Source organism: Corvus hawaiiensis, chromosome 1, assembly GCF_020740725.1.
Source record: "Corvus hawaiiensis isolate bCorHaw1 chromosome 1, bCorHaw1.pri.cur, whole genome shotgun sequence".
Lineage (NCBI taxonomy): Eukaryota > Metazoa > Chordata > Aves > Passeriformes > Corvidae > Corvus > Corvus hawaiiensis.
The window spans coordinates 81554598-81571181 of record NC_063213.1 but is presented as its reverse complement, the minus strand read 5'-3'; the positions used below and the strand labels follow the sequence as shown (position 1 = coordinate 81571181).

The 16584-nt window shown below is 38.2% G+C and overlaps 1 long non-coding RNA gene across 1 annotated transcript; it reads right to left on the bottom strand.

The window, feature by feature from the left end:
- Window positions 1-796: 796 nt before the first annotated feature.
- Window positions 797-14378, bottom strand: LOC125335306. The gene is made up of 4 exons (XR_007207409.1): window positions 14304-14378; window positions 13804-13947; window positions 8403-8605; window positions 797-1788 (listed from the first exon to the last, which is right to left on the bottom strand). It is a non-coding gene; the product is annotated as an uncharacterized LOC125335306 (long non-coding RNA).
- Between the last annotated feature and the right edge of the window lie 2206 nt (window positions 14379-16584).

Sequence of the window (16584 nt, the reverse complement as noted above, 5' to 3'; positions counted from 1 at the left end):
AAACTTATGACATTACTGATAGGCCTGAATAACTATGCTAGTCTAAAACAGTAAAAGCAAGATAAGACTTACTCCCATGCAAAATGGACTTGAATGCATACATTTTAAGAAAAGACAGTACTGTGCCTTTTTTATGTAAATGATATTTATGTGTGCTTTCATTTTATTATTGTCATTTTCAAACTGAACAAAATATCCTGCAGACACAGAAAATTATTTTTCCTGGCTTATTCTTACATTTTAATCTAAGAAAAATACACCAGTGCCATTAGGCTTGTTTCAACTAGATGGCTAAAGCTATTGACATGAGAACTGAGCAGCATTCTGATTTTTGTATTCTTTCACTAAGAATCTACCTCCTCATTTTTTAATATTACTCACCTTGAATGTAAGACATACTCCAAATGTGACTTGCAGACAAACATCTTCTCAAAGACTAGAAGCACACTTTAGACATTTCAGTATAATTTTTTTTTTAACTTTCATAGCTGTAAAAACCGAAGTGCACTTTAGCATATTGAACTTACATTACATATTTAAACAGTTCATAATTTTTACAGTCATTTTTCATTTCTTGAAATTGTCAAATTTTAGCAAGAACTTTGGTGTCATTTCAGGCTAGATATTAGGAAGAAATCTTTCATATTGAGGGTGGTGAAGTACTGGAAAATGTTGCCCAGGAAGCTGGTGGAGGTCCCATCCCTGGAAACATTTAAGGTCAGGTTGGTCTGGGCTCTGAGCAACCTGATCCAGTTGAAGATGTCCCTGCTGCTTGCAGGATGATTGGACTAGATGACCTTTGTGAGCACCTTCCAAAGCAAAATATTCCATGATTCTGCGATTTCTTCTAAGAAATGCTTATATTGGGATCTCATGTATGTGTAGACTTCTCACTCACTCAAAATTACTTCTGTAGTCATAAAGACAAATTAATCAATTCACAGCTGCATAATTTTTGACTTGAAGATGAACAAGGCAGGTCATGTCTGTCCCATAATTTTCAATCTATTATATATTATTGTTTTCTGAAATATGCTCCTACTTTCTCTGGGAATATAATGCAACATTAAATTAAAACATTACTACTGCAACAGTATGAATATCAGTTCAGATCATTTGGAATCAGGAACGTAATTTTGTGCACATTTGCAACATGTGAAACTCATGACACAGGCATACATCTGTGTCTCATCTCTTGGAGAACATGTTTAACAGATAAGTATTTACCCTTACAGTTTTTTATTGGACCTGATTAATTTCAGAATTTCCTCACTTGACACATGCTACACTACTCCTTGACATATAGTTGAAATTAAAAAAAGAAATCCATTGTACGTAAAGTTTTCATATGGAAAATAAGAAATTTCACTCCAAGATTTCCCCAGATAGGACGAGAGAGGAGACTGGAACAATCCATTGCCTTCCAATCCTGCCTTGTACCAGGCTGAATCCTTCCCATCCTTATCTAGTGTAAAAAGAGACTAAAAGAACTCTCAAGAATCATGAGATTCAGTGCATGTTTCCAAGCCCAAGACTCATGTGCCTCTTTCTGCTGTTTAATTTCATTTTTTACCGTGCTACTGGCCAGTTGTCATTTTTACCTTTTCAGATCTTTCTCCTCTTCAGCTGCTTCTTCTTACTTTTGTATGTTCTTGGTCTTCTCAACATTTTCTTCCTCATTCTCCCTTGTCCTCTGGAGCTCCAGGTGTGCCTGGCCCAGTCCCGGAGTACTGCAACAAGCTCTTCAACAGGTCAGACTGTGTTCAGTTGGAGGCCTCTGTTTTGCTGCTGGGTAAATTTTGTAGTAGACAACACCATGAAGTCACTACCCACATCTTGCTCTGCAAGCCTTGAAAAACTTTCCACATTTGATAAAATGAAATCTAGCACTGGGCCAAACACCAAAGCAAGGTTTTTTCAGACATGTTCAGGCTTTTTCTAATTCCTTAGCTTCCCCCTTCATCTTGAGTAGCTACCCCATCACCACCACCAGAGAAAGAACTATGTCTGCAAGTACGTGGGTGAAGGGTCTCCTTTCCAGCCTTTGTCCTGGACAAGTCTCTGGCCCCCTACTACAAGTTTTACTGCAAAGCCCTCTCTCCTGCAACACGTAATTGGAGATATATGTGTGGATGCTGCAGAGCACATGCCTGCACTTGACAGATCTTGAACAAGTCCCTCTACATACACATTTTTGCACTTTCTTCTCTGGATCAGCCCCTGAAGGCAGATCTTTGCCACAGATAAAGGGAGGGACAAGCAACACTGGGAAATCTTCCTCTTTTCCACCTGTAAGCCCTCATCCAGATCTCCTTGAAGAAGCTTTTTTTCACATTAAGAATTGTAAGAATTGTAAGAATATTTCTAAGTCAGCATCTGATACATGCCACGGGCTCATATGCTACCTCCCGACAAACACATATGATCCACTGTATGGGGTATTGTGGTGCTGTGATTCATAGAATCGAAGCAGAGACAGACAGAAGTAACACCAGTACAACTTCCTAAAACTGACAGAAGTGGTAACTGATGGCAGAATGGAATGCTTCAGTATGACTCTTCTGCTTCAGGCACTGGTATGGTGACCTCATCTTTGTAAGACAGGTAGAAAGAAAACACAGCTTTTGCCCATGCATGCAGCAGCTCATGAGATCCCTTTCAAACAACTGATATATGGACAGCTTGCAGAGAGCACTGTGAACTAACATCAACCCGCTGTAATACTCAGTGGGATATGAGAAGTTAGGCTATAATTGTTCCCTGTTCAGTGATTCCCCTCATAAAGAAAAAAAAATGTATATGGTAAGTATATCCAAGAACATTATAGTTGCCACCAAAGTAGTGAACAGCCTTGAAATACATCTGCATTTAAATCCTGAAAGAGTTATTAATTTGTCAGCAGGCTGCACATGTGACAGAGTGAGATATGTCTGTGCTGAGTTACAATTTCCATTTGCATTCTGCTGAATACCAGTCTGACCTTGTCTAAAGAATCTGCTCTACTGCATTGCGGTCACCGCGCCTGGAAATTCATTGAAGGAGTATTAATAAGAGGCTTCTGGGACTGTCAGCTTCACTACTGGCCTACCTCCAAGAAACATTTTTTTTTTTATCATCAGGAGGAGTCAGTAGGAGAGAAAGAGAAATTACAATTAGTGGCACTGCTGTTTCTTAGACTCAGCATGAAACATCAAGAGGGCATCATATCTAAAAGCACATCTCGTCTGCAACAGGGGCAACCATTGCAACAAGTAAAAAACACATGAAGGAAAGAGGACAGGGGAACCAGCTCAAAGCTCCAGTCAGCAGTGAGTCATGGTAGAGGACAACCACCTCCAACATTTTAATAATTTTCAAGTGCACACATGAACATGCAAGTTCAGACAGAACTCTCAATGAGTAGGAGACATTTCTAAGCCTTAAATTACATCAAGTCTGTCACACATTCCCAAAATAGATTTCACTAGAAATTCAAACTACCAACAGCCTGAGCGAAACAGCTTTATAGAATGCAAAGACTGATTAGTATGAGGTTGGCTTCAACATCCAGAGGCAGATATCAGCCCAAAAAAGCACAAAACTTGGGTGTGTGCTAGAGGGTCCCAAAGGTATCAACAGTGACTGCGCTTCACTGAAAGGATGAAAAAAGCTGACAGGCTGTACAAATAGAAAAATGGAAGGTGGAAAACATGCATCACATCAAGAGCCTGAAGCTATGCACTTTCTGATGTATCAAGGGAGGAAATGGAAAAACTGTGGGGATATGATAGGGTTGACAGCCTGAGCTGTTGAAACAGTGGAATGGATGGAGCTATAGGGCTGGCTCTCTCAGTAGGTGGGACTGTACTATGAAATTTAAATGAGTAGGGGCCTAAATGCAGGTCTGGGAGGCCTTGTCACAGAAAATCAGGAACTCAGAGGCATGAACATGCATCTCTTAGAAACCACTGCATTTCATCTTATCACACAGTCTCTGAGATTCTAAAATTTTTTTGACCAGCTTTAATCACCATGCCTAACTTCAGTTCACCCTAATCAACACTCTCTTCCATAATACTGCACTCTGTGATGTCTGATTAAAGGCTCACTTAGGTCAGTAGTTCTGCATCTCACTAATACATTTTTGCTATTTAAGCCTATGGGATTTATTTTGTTCTCCTTTATAGCACTGACTCTGCAAACATCCAAAATACAATCTGGCTGACAGCTTAACCCCTTCACTGAATGGATAATGTTCATGTACAACAAGGTTTTTGACCAAGAGGTGAAGAATATTCAGATTTATCCTGCATGCAGAATAAGGCTCATGGAAACTATCCATAACCAAAATAAAATACTCATTTTATAGAATTATAAAGGTTTTTTTCCCCTTCATATACAGAACAGGATAAAGACAAAAGGAAAGTCACTTTAATATTTCTGTTAATTGGTCAAAGAAACTGTAAATGACTAATAATAACTTCATCAGCTGTAGCAATCTGTGATATATTTCCTCAACCAAGATTCTGAACAAGTTCTAAAGAAGACCTGAAGTACTGTGGTGAGAAATATCACACAAATATGCATCCCTTTTTTTTTGTCATAATGCACACTGTTCTAATGATTCATACATTACATTGTACAATACCACTCTAGATACCCAGTCCAAATAAAATGTAAGAATAGATGTCAAGGTGAGTCTATTCTACAATTATGCTAGAGTTGATCTGCTTCATCTAATACATGATTTTAGTATATAATCAGATGAAAACATATACAAAAATTTAAGTGTTTTGAAAAATTATTGTTACTACCTTGCCATAGTTTGAGTGCTTATAGCAGCAATGTAAAGCAAAATAAGTCTTCTTTTAAAAGCACTGGTTACACAGAGATATTGCTATATTTTAGTTTAAGGATTGAAAACATTTTATTCTCCACTGCACTAGTTGCCATTTGTACAAGCAGAGGGCTTCAGAGACGTTAGTCAGAAGTTTAAGGATTGATATAATCCTACTTCTGCATGCCACTGGCATTTCAATGGGTGTCTTCTCTTTTGAACAACAAGATTGTTTTTGCCATATTTCAAAGAGCTGCAAATTCCTATGCCTAAATCACCCAATTTTTCATGTAACAACTTGGAGAAAGAATTTGTTAGAAAGTAAATTTTATATCCTGAGCCTAAGAGGTTGTATTCTGAGGCTTTTTCTGTCTCTGCTTTCTGTACTCATAGGCATAAACAGGCACCTATGTTAATTATTTTTCCACCCTTGTCTAAAAATTGCAATAAGGAAGTAATTTTGGACTCTGCATTCCTAACTCTTTACAACTCTATTAATTCAGTGAGTCCCAGAATCAGGAGCAGAGTTAGCTACAGTATCTGGCATCTTAGAAGACAAATTAATTGTGAGTTGATAATATTCTTTCTAGTTTGTGTTATCAATTAACTCAGATATTAATACAGTCTGTTCAAGCACATTTTAAGTACAAAAAAGGCACAAGATCCTGTCAGTGTCATTTGACAGTAGTTCATTTCTCCCTGTGCATGTGCACGATTCCAGGTATGTTAAATAATTTGTTTTCACACCATCATGCTATACCTACAGGTGCTAAATTTCAGTGTGGTAAAAAAAACCCCAAAACAAATATGCCAAAACCAAAAAAGCTTCAAAGGGAACCAGTTCACCCAAGGAAGGTGGGAAGGTGCAGAGAAAATAAAAATACAAGTATTTTATACAGTATCTGAAATAAGTGCAGCATTTTATGTTTCTGCCGTATCACAGCTGTTCCTGTACAGGCTAATGTACAATTTTTCTGGAGGAGGATTGTCAAGGCTGACTGAATTAACCTTGAAGTATTGTTCCCTTAGGTTATAAATTTTCGTAAATCCAAAGCATGAAGCTGTTTGAAAGAAAGGGAAAAATCCCAGAACTGTAAGCTGTGTTGGTAGCCAGGGAGACTGCTGTTTGATACTATCCTTGAACAAACCAGACAGACAGAAATAGGATGGAGACAGACAGAATAGGCTGGAGAATTGGACACGCAGAAACTTAATGAAGTTGTGCAGGGTCCTGCACCTGGGGAGGAATGACCCCAAGTACCAGCACAAGCTGGGGGCTGACCTACTGGAGAGCAGCTCTGTGGAGAAGGATCTGGGGGTCTTGGTGGATGACAAGTTGGCCATGAGCCAGCAGCACCCCTGTGGCCAGGAAGGCCAGTGGTATCCTAGGGTGCATTGGGAAGAGTGTGGCCAGCAGCTGGAGGGAGGTGATCCTGCCCCTCTGCTCAGCCCTAGTGAGTCCACATCTGGAATACTGTGTCCGGTTCTGGGCCCCTCAGCACAAGAAATACAAGGAGTTACTGGAAAGGGTCCAGCAGACGCCACAAAGATGAGTTGGGGTCTGGAGCATCACTTATGAGGAGAAACTGAGGGAGCTTGGCCTGTTTAGTCTGGAGAAGAGAAGACTGAGAGAGGATCCCATTAATGCATACAAATATCTCAAAAGCTGGTGCCAAGAGAATGTTTCCAGACTCTTTTTGGTGACGCCCAGCCACAGGATAAGGAGGAATGACCATAAATTAAAATACAAGAAGTTCCATCTCAACATGAGGAAGAGCTTCTTTACATTGAGGTTGGCAAAACACTGGAACAGGCTGCCCAGGGAGTTCGTGGAGTCTCCCTCTCTGGAGACATTCAAAATCCACCTGGATATGTTCCTGCGTAACCCACTCTAGGTGAGCTTGGGGTTTGGACAAGATGATCCCCAGAAGTCCCTTCCAACCATAGCAATTCTATGACTCTATGAAATACAGCCTCGAACTACACAGCTCCATTAGAGTCTTGACAGTTAAGTCATACACTTTACACGAATAATCTCCAGGTATTAGAGCCAATGGTGATTAATGCTACTCTTATGATTCACAGTCTTAAATGAGAAACAAACCAAGGTAAAAATGAAAGGGATCTCCAAAAATCAGAAGTCAGAGAAGTGCTTTAAAAAGAATCTCTGCTCAAAAAGGACTTTGTTATCACCCACAATAAGAGAACACTGAAGCAAGAACAGCCCTTATCTGATACCTTTCCAGCTTTTCTGTAACTTCATGAGAAGTACAGGAGCAGCCCTCGAGGATATGACATCTCAGGAGTCATTTTGCTCTTTTCAAGCTAAATACAAATGGATCTACTCAACTCTTCTTAAGCCACATAGAGGTGTGGCAATTCAAGAATTCCATCTTAAATTGTTTGCTGAGGTTTATTTTCATGTTTCTTCTTCCCTATGTACCAACAGTTACCAGCTATTAACAAAAGTTTTAGTCCACAGCTTAGTGCAGTCCACCATAATGCTACTTTTAAGCAAGCCAGAAGTGAAACTGGTATTAAATAACTAAAGCCAGGTTTTACATGCGGACGTAAAAACCTGAAAATTGGTATTTGGCTAAGGACTGTAATAAGGATTGTCCTTCAGAGACAGTTAATTTTGTCTTTGATCAGCTCCCTGTGCATAAACTCTTATCACAGATGTGTTCATTACACTTCAAAAAATGGATTAACTTAATTCACAAAAAAAGGATATAACAAAGAAAGGATCCTGCAACAAGGTAGACAGACAATAATCTTGAAAAATGAAGAGGGAGAAAAAGGGAACAGAATTGAGTGGGATCCAAAAGCAAGTTAAAAATAGATCAGACAGGCTTTTCCACAGAAATGGCATGAGACAGGTGGAAAAAAGTAAATGAAGTGAATGAGGAATATTATTGCTTCAGCAAAGAGAATAACCTCTGTGATTTCCTAGAAAAGTGACTTGATTTGGACAAAGCATTAAGCGCAAAAGAGAGAAACAAGTCACAAGATAGTGACATGAGGACGACAATGACAGAACTTCCTTCTTACCAAAAGCCCTATTTCCTCAGCTGTGGGGGGTTGTGCAGTCATCCTGACAGAGAAGAATATTTGAGGAATAAAGAAACTTTTTACAGTAAACAGTGCAGTCAGGATTTGGCTGTTCTGACTTTTGCCATCAAGACTTTAATTAGGCTTTCCACAGATGACTGGCAGCTGATGTGGGTGGTTGCTAGAAAGCTGTAGTCTGCCAAAGGGCATTTGGGATGTACTTTCAATGTGAAGTGCCACAGAACACTAAATACTTTGCCAAATCAGGTTCCAGACTCTTCTGTTGAGTATTCCAAGAAACTGCAATAATTTTAACTTAACATCCTATTAAATTGGGAAGGGTAAAAATTAGATGTCACCTCACAGAGTGAGGCGCTTCAAATATAGGTTTGTTGGTATCTCTGAAGCATTGGTTACTATTAGAGTTACTGCCATAGAAAAACCAACTAAAATTTCAGTCTTTAAAGAAAAACTTATAAATATGACACTTCAAACAAACTTAAAAATAGGCAGGAAAATCCTCTATATAACTTACCCAATACACTGTAACTGTCCATGGAGATGAAGAGGAGTCGTAACTAACAGTACAGAATTAGACTTCGATTATTTTTTCAGCACGTTTATTCTTCAGGAGTGGATTCCAGATGTACAGATCATCAATTAAAAGAGATTTCTAAGCTCACTCTCATTTACACAAACTTGTTCAAAAGGTGTATTCAGTTATATCACTCTAAGTCCCTGCAAGAAAAAAAAATTTCATTCCTACCATTCTCTTGACTAATATATAATTTCTTACTCTTTGCTTTTCTTCACTAGAAATTGCATTTAATTCCCTTTCATTTTTCAACAGTCACAATTGCATATTAAGAGTACAATTATCCCAAAAGCTCATATGATGCAGTATTTGGGGAAAAAAAAAATATATCCCAAACCTGCAATTATTTGTCATTTAAAGGACTGAAACGGCTACAAAACACAAAGGGTGAAGACCAGCTGTCATTCTCATTCCAAGCGCATGAATGACCGATAGTTTTTAGCTGTAGGAACAACCCATTAAAGTCACTCCGATAATTTTTTTCAACCCAGTAATGATCATTACAATATCATTTCTCAGAGGCAACAAGAATTACGGCACACCATCAGCAGAGTTGACTTCTGCTGACTTGGCATGGCCACTAGTAATTAAAGTATAATGCCGTAAGTCCTAGGTATCACTCAGTGTCATGGATTAGCATAGCTATGGAAGTGATTCTCTTGCAAAGAGGTGCTTACAGTTTCCTCTATGATCTAACAGAACCTATCAACTGGCTAGTTTGAATATTGACAATTTTTTAAGCCACTTAAAAATTTTGACACGCCTCTGTGGTCCACATTTAAGAATGAACAAACCCTGGGAAAGCTCTCTCTTGCTTCTGGCCTTGGGACAGGTAACTGGGTGGGGGGGGGCCTGTGCAGCCCAGTGGGGCCGGGCCAGGACACAGTCATCCTGGAGCCGTGCGGCCCTGTTCCACCCGTGGACCCCCACACCCCTGCTACATGCAGACGGCACGGCCCGGCTCCCCACCCCCTCTCCAGTGCGGCTGAAGATTCAGCTGAAGCTGCCCCGCTGCCAGGCAAAGATCATGTGACCAACAGCGATAAGAGAATTCCAGCTGCGGGGCCCAGGTGAGATTAACCCTTTTAGTGCTGTAAGTTTCCTCCAGAATAGATGAAGCCTGCAGACATTAAGTAAAGAAAGAAGAGCTGAAACTCTGAGGGAGGAGAAAGAGGAGATGCTTAGAAGCTGAAATTCTGTTGTAAAGCTATGGTGGTGATAGACTATGATATATCAGAGTACCTGTTGTAATTTCATGAAAGCACAGGGGGTTGCAGCGTTCAAACTGTACTTGTGAGCAAAAGCACCTCAAGTGCTGAAATAAGCAAATGTTGAAGCAGATGTAATTTGATGAGAAGTTTGAACAGGGAGAGATGGAAGTGATGAGGACTCTTGCTCCAAATAGGAAGGAGAAGACATCTGTTCCTAGAGATGCTCCCAGAGATAGTCCTAGAGATGAAGATGATGAGGACCCTTTTTCTCCCAGGGAAGGGAGAGGGCCTCTTTTCCTAGAGATGAAGATGCTCCCAGAGATGGGTGAAGAGAACTTTTGTTTCTGAACAGCTCAACTTTAAAATGGTACCCCAGTAGCTCAAGATTGGACCCTTGAAAGCAGTTGTGGGGAAAGCTGCAAGTCAGGGGAAGGGACTCTCACATGTGACAAGAGAACCAACCCGGGCGGTTGTCTCGTTGTAATACTGAGCCATGAGAGAACTTCTTGTGGAGATGTCTCTGTAGCATGAGCAAGACAGACTCCTCTCCCTAAGTGAACTGAACAAGGTTATTATAGAAGTGGTAAACTGACTGCAAATCTCAAGGGTTGTCTTTTTACGTTGTCAGTGGGTGAAAGGATAACGGTGGGGGGAGGAGAAGTGTTCTGAAGGTGTGGTCTGATTTTTTTTCCTTCCTTTTAGGTCTGTTAATAAACATCTTTATATTCTTTTAAGTTTTGTGCCTGCTTTGCTTTCTCCTAATTCTTATCTCACAGAAGGTAAATAAGTAATGAGTATTTTGGTCCAAACCACTATACTACACTATACCGATCTCTGCCCCACTGAAGAGGCAAAGTATGACTTGTGGCAAAAAGAAGGACTTTTTATCCCTAAAAACTCTCTACTAATATTTCAGATTAAATTTATGGAACTTCCTAGCTATAAGCTATTCGGTTTTCGTCATTAAACCCTGAGTCAGCACTACAGGAACAAAGCCCACCTTTCTGGCTTTGGATGCCAAATGGGTATCACTGAAGTACCTGCTTCATTGTAAAGGAAGTTTTTAAAAGAAATTCTTAGTTTAAAATAGTTTATTAAATTGATAACTTCTCTTTTCTATTTATAAACTAACTATACATAAACCCTTTGATATCACACAGAAACAAAGAATTAAATAAGCAAATTAAAACACTGGCTTATACAAACATGTCCTATTGTTCTTCTCTGCAGCTGAGTACTTATCCACAAGGGTTTTTCCACCAAAGGCCTAAGAAATAGTTGCAACCACATGCATCTTAAGTAGAGCAGATGATGTTTCTTGTACACTGCATTATACAGACATATTTGCAGATTGCATGCATTTTTATTTTTTCTGAATTTATACGATCAGTGTTTCTAAGCCCGTAGAAAATACTTTTTTTGCATACAGTAGGACTGGACTGTGCATTTATTGAACTTTGAAATATTAAAACTTACAAGATAGTAATGTATTATTTTTTCATATTACTCTATTCAATAGCAACCCAAAGTTAGACTCATTACTCAGAAAAGCCTCCTCTTATTTTCAAACAATCATAAAATGCTGCTATTAAGTAGATGTGAAGAACCATAAAGCTCTTGATTCAGGGAGTCTTGCCTTCTTTTTGACCAGGGAAATGAGTTTCTTTTTTCCTTTCTCTGTTATTTCTGTATATTGAAGAGAATTTTGATAAACCCTGTTGTTCTGTTGGAATTTAAAGAGCTCTATGTTGATGTACACAGTGCCTGGACATCTTGCAACTGAATGCCTAGAATTTGATCTTATGCAATGTAAAAGTAAAATGACGGTTTTGCAATGTAAAACCAAGTGAGACAATTAGCAGATAGTAAAGGTTTTTCACACTTTTTATCTCAGCAGGCCCAGTCAGTAATGATCACTAATAAATCCCTTTCACTGTCAATGCTTGTAAAAAGTCTTCTTCACCATTTCTTTTTTCACAAAACAATTACCTATTTCCCCCTACACACTGCGCAGTTTGAAATGTAGTTGAGGACACCATTGCTACGAATCTCATTTACAAAGTGCTTAAAAAATCATCTGAGATCAAATACTGTTAGGAATACAATTGAGGTAGCAGCAATTCAGCTTTCTTCTTTGCTGGAGAAAGCCATTTCAGAGCCAGAAAAATAAGTTTCCCATATAGTTTCCTTTTGAAAGTGAGGTTAATATACCACAGGAAAAAAAATTTAAAAGAAGAAAAGAGAATGAATTTTTCAAAGAATTGTTCCAAAACAGAATGACCCCAAATTAAAAAAAAAATGGCCCTGAAGTTTTAAAACCAAACTAGTTTCAGCAGCTGTAATATCTTTAATCTTCTTCTATGAAATATTAACTTATGATACCGGATGCTCAAGAAAAAGATAATACATTCACCTGCAATGCACTTCAGCACTCATAATAGGGGCATCACCCATAAATGTATCAATTATAAGAAGATATTACTGTACGCATTTGTCACAATTTCTCATAATTTTTAATTTGAAACTACTGTTAGCTGTTCAAATTCATTGCATCAATTCATCTCTTAACTTCTATTAAAATACATCACACATCAGATACAAAGTCAGCTATCATTATAGAATTATGTAAAACACAAATAATTACAGTAATAAAAAGGAAAAGGCTTATGAGTGGTTACATTTAGGAAATAGGGAAGCAATATTATTTTTTTCAGTCAGCGGTAGCATAACAACAAACAAAACCCAGATAAAACTGACCAGAGACAGAGATGTAGGACCAGAACCAAAAGTATTTAAGCATGGAAACATGAATATGTTTCCTTCAGTCTTAACAGTACCTGCATCTCTAGGTTGCCTGAGCACTGAGGAAAACACCTCCAAATCTCATTTTCAGATGATTTGGTAAAGAATGAGGACATTCAGGAAACAACTGTTTCAGAGGCACCTGGTAGCTCCCTCCCTCGCAGACGTTTCCAGAACCAAATTTCTAACTGAAGTGTTATTAGTGGATATGGGATTACAATGCAGTCTTAACATTAACATGATAGTAATTCTTAGAAAAGGACAGTAGCGTCTCATCTAGGAAGCCTCAGGCTACTTTTTCACCCCTCTAAATCCTGCAGTATTAGAATGAAATCAGATGTGGAAAATTATCAGTGTCGTATTCCTAAGGATATTGGCTTCATCATAAGAGGGATCAGCACCTGAAAGTATTTTGTCTAAAATTTTATTTGTTTGCAACTATAGTTATGGAGAGAAAAATTGAAAGGTCAAAATGGCTATAACTAAGGAAGTTATTATTTCCAGTCAGCTCATCATAACAGACTGGGTGACCTTTCCTAACGAATGTGCTGTTAGGTTTATCTCATTGTAGGTCATTGATTTAATAATTTATAAGTAGGTACTTGGCCATTTACAGTGTCACAGGTGAAGAAAAAATGTGCTGCAGACAGTGAAACTAAAACCAGCAGCAGTATCATCTTCAGTATGACAGAAATGCCCTAACCATGTGTTTGCTCTGTGATGTGTGATCACTGATCTCCTCTCTGATGATAAAGACTGATTTATCTGTGGAAAGTCTCCCTCCCACATCCAAAAAAATAAAAGTCTCCTTCTCAGGTACAATAAAGCATTTAAGGAAGCATTTGGGAATAACTTAGAGATGCCAGCTGGTGAATTTGAGCTATATAGTTAACTACATTCTTACATAGACTACAGATGAAGTTCAGCGCAGAATCTCATAATGTATTGGTCACAACTCAAATATGGTATTATTAGGACAGGTGTCAGTCTTCAGTTGCTTGCAGTTTGTCAAACTTGCACATCCTGATGACCTTTAAAAACACACACTCCAAAATTTCTGTCTGTATCAGACAGATTTTAGCAGGTTACCTGGCCCTCTCAACAGTGCACTGCTGAAACCAAAATAACACATACAAAGCTTCCATTAGAAACAAGAAAGTGCTAACCCTCTGTGAAAAGTTATGGGGAGTTGGCAAGGATGAACACAGAAGGAATATCCATGGATCTAAAGGTGATTGCGATGAGGGAAAATGGGGTTTCCATTGTGAGTTAAGCGAACTGTAAATTAGTGAGACAAGAAAACAGATAAGAGGGGACATACAACTTACCACGTCCTCCTGAGTCACAGCCTCCTCTTCGATCTCAGCACTTTGCTTGTGCCAGCAATCTTTAGTGAAACCTACCAGTTGTTCCACTCTGTGGAAACTTTGATACTTCTTACATTTATTAAAACATTTCTGAAGACATTTTAGCTGTATTTGAAGAAAAAAAAAAGAGAGAGAAGAAAAAAAAATTCTTGATTCTTCTGATTCTTCACCCAGTAAAAGATACTGTGTGATGACATCATCACACTTGAGAGTTTGAGTTCAAAGATCCTGGATATTTGTCAAAAAATATGTTCTGTCACTGTATATTATGAAGCAGTGATAGATAAAAATTCGCTATGATTTTTTGAATAACACTGACATTCCTACAAATCTTTGCAAAGTTCAAACAAAAAGACTTTTTTTAAATTAACATCATAAAATTATATAACTATAATTCCATGATTCAAGATGACAAGATTAATAAAAATGTCAAGGAGTTACTGCTATACCACTACCCTCACCCTGGCTGCTCAGTTTTTCTCTTTTCTGTGTTTCATTCTTCTTCCAGCATTCTATTCTCAGAAGCTGCACTGTGCTGTTACCATGGAAAATAAAGCTGTTTTCAGCACTTTATTTACCTACCCCCTCCTTTTATTAGTTTAAGTCTAACTAAATGTGCCCTCAACCTCACATATCCTTAAGAGTGTAGAATCTACTTTGTGAATATGGCTACTTTAGTTCATTTTGTGGACCATCTCTTTTTCATCAAAGGTAGGTGAAGATGAGAATTTGTTATTGGAGTTCAACTTTTTGAAGTTGACTGACTGAAGATAAAGCTAGCATAAATCATTGCTTAAGTGATGGAGTCTGTATAGACCTTTTTCAGCTATGACATGACCGACTGAGAATCAAAACTTAAAAGTGGCAATTATAGAGTTATAAAACAGTAGCACCTGAAAATGCTCATGATATCTCAAAATAGAGTGTACTCTTCAGTGCATATACATAACAGCCACTGTGCCAAATGTAGCCTTATTCTTCTTTCATTATGCAACAGTACGTTCTATATTTCAGAAACAGCAGAATATTATTTGGAGTTTGTTTCTGCTTTTAGTAACCTTAGAAGGACTCTTTTGTGATTCATCATCATCTTAGTTAAATATTGCAATGATTACAAAATCACTATGAAAATATCCCACTGGAGATTAAGTAAGATATTCTATTGCAATATTTTTAAGCTAAACTTTGAAATTTCCATACCAGGTAAAACTGCATTTCTAAAGTGTAGCTGACAAGATCAGTGTACTATCTCTGCATCTTGTTTACAGCATAAAAGTTGACTTCCCACAGAGATAAATAATATCTTTCATCTCTGTCTCTACAAAATTTTAAATTTCTGGCAAAGGCATTTTTAAAATGATTTGCTGTCAGAGACTGGTATTTCAATCCTTGAAACGAAAGGTTGGGGATTTAACCAAAAATCAAAAGAATGAATTTAAATTGTTAAGATTTTTGAGGTAGGAGGTTTTCACTTGTTTTTCCAAGCTAATAAAAATAAATTATTATGAATAAACATTAGTCCATGCTGCAATTAGCATATGCTAAAAAGATTTACAATGGCTTCATAACTAATGCATATCCTAATGTTACACGAGGGCATATGAGAAACTCCTTCATACATATGTACCCTGAAGACCAAAATTTGTTTAATGCACTTCATGGCACAATATACTATTCTCAATATCTTATACAAAAACTAATAAGAACAGAAATTTCTAAATCTGCATCACTGAATACTACACACAGATCATGCAAATAGGTGACTTCATTTCTTATTCATATTCATATCCTATATACTGTCTTCAGTGATAAGGCCTAAAGACAAGCAATAATAAAAAGTTCAAGACTGATGCTTCATGAGGCACATCAGTAAAGCAGGTTTAAAGCATAACAAACTTAACTGTGGTGTAATGGTGTAACTCCTTAAGAATATGCCTCCTACTCACTTATCTGAAGAAGGTTTCAGTTGCACTTGTAGTGAGCTGCTTGCAATTAGCCCATGAGATAATGATGCAGTTAAGAGTATGACCGAAACAGGCACCAGGCTCAATACTCAAAATGTCTGAGAAACTTCATATGTAAGACAGATGTGAGACTCCTCCCTTCTTCCCAAGATTTCTGGTAAGTGAAAGCTCTTTGTGAAAGTTCTGTGCCACATCAGTCCGCACAAGAGTATCCTACAAAACTTTGATGTGTTCTGTAAGTTGTATATATATCGTCATGTATATGAATTTGAACAGGTAGTGTTTGAGATACATAAACTGGACTACAGCTTGAAGCAAAGGAATGCCAGAGTATTACTGAATGTATAATTTTGGCTATCAATTGTGAAGATTAATTTGTATGCCTGTCCCTTTTTTCTCTTCCTTTGTGCCCATTCCTCACCGTAAATGTCAGCAAAAGGTATCAAGCCTTTTGTTTCACTGAAGCAAAGACACCTCTCCTTGGACAACTAAGAAGGAAAACGACGAGTGCCGTGAGTCAGTTTACCTCTGACACAGGAAAAAAAAAGGGTTTAGATGCAGTTCACACAACTCCAGGCCCTGTTTCAAGCTTTTCTAACTTTAATACCAAGGTCAGTATTGTATTTTTCATTCCACAAATCCCATTCCCAGCCTGAATGAACACTGAAGGGTTTTATATGCTGCAGTATCACTATTACAGCTGGTGGTGGGGTCCGAGGCTGCGACCCAGGAAGAGATGACCGGTTGGGGGAGATGGTCCCGAAAGGAATCGCCTTCC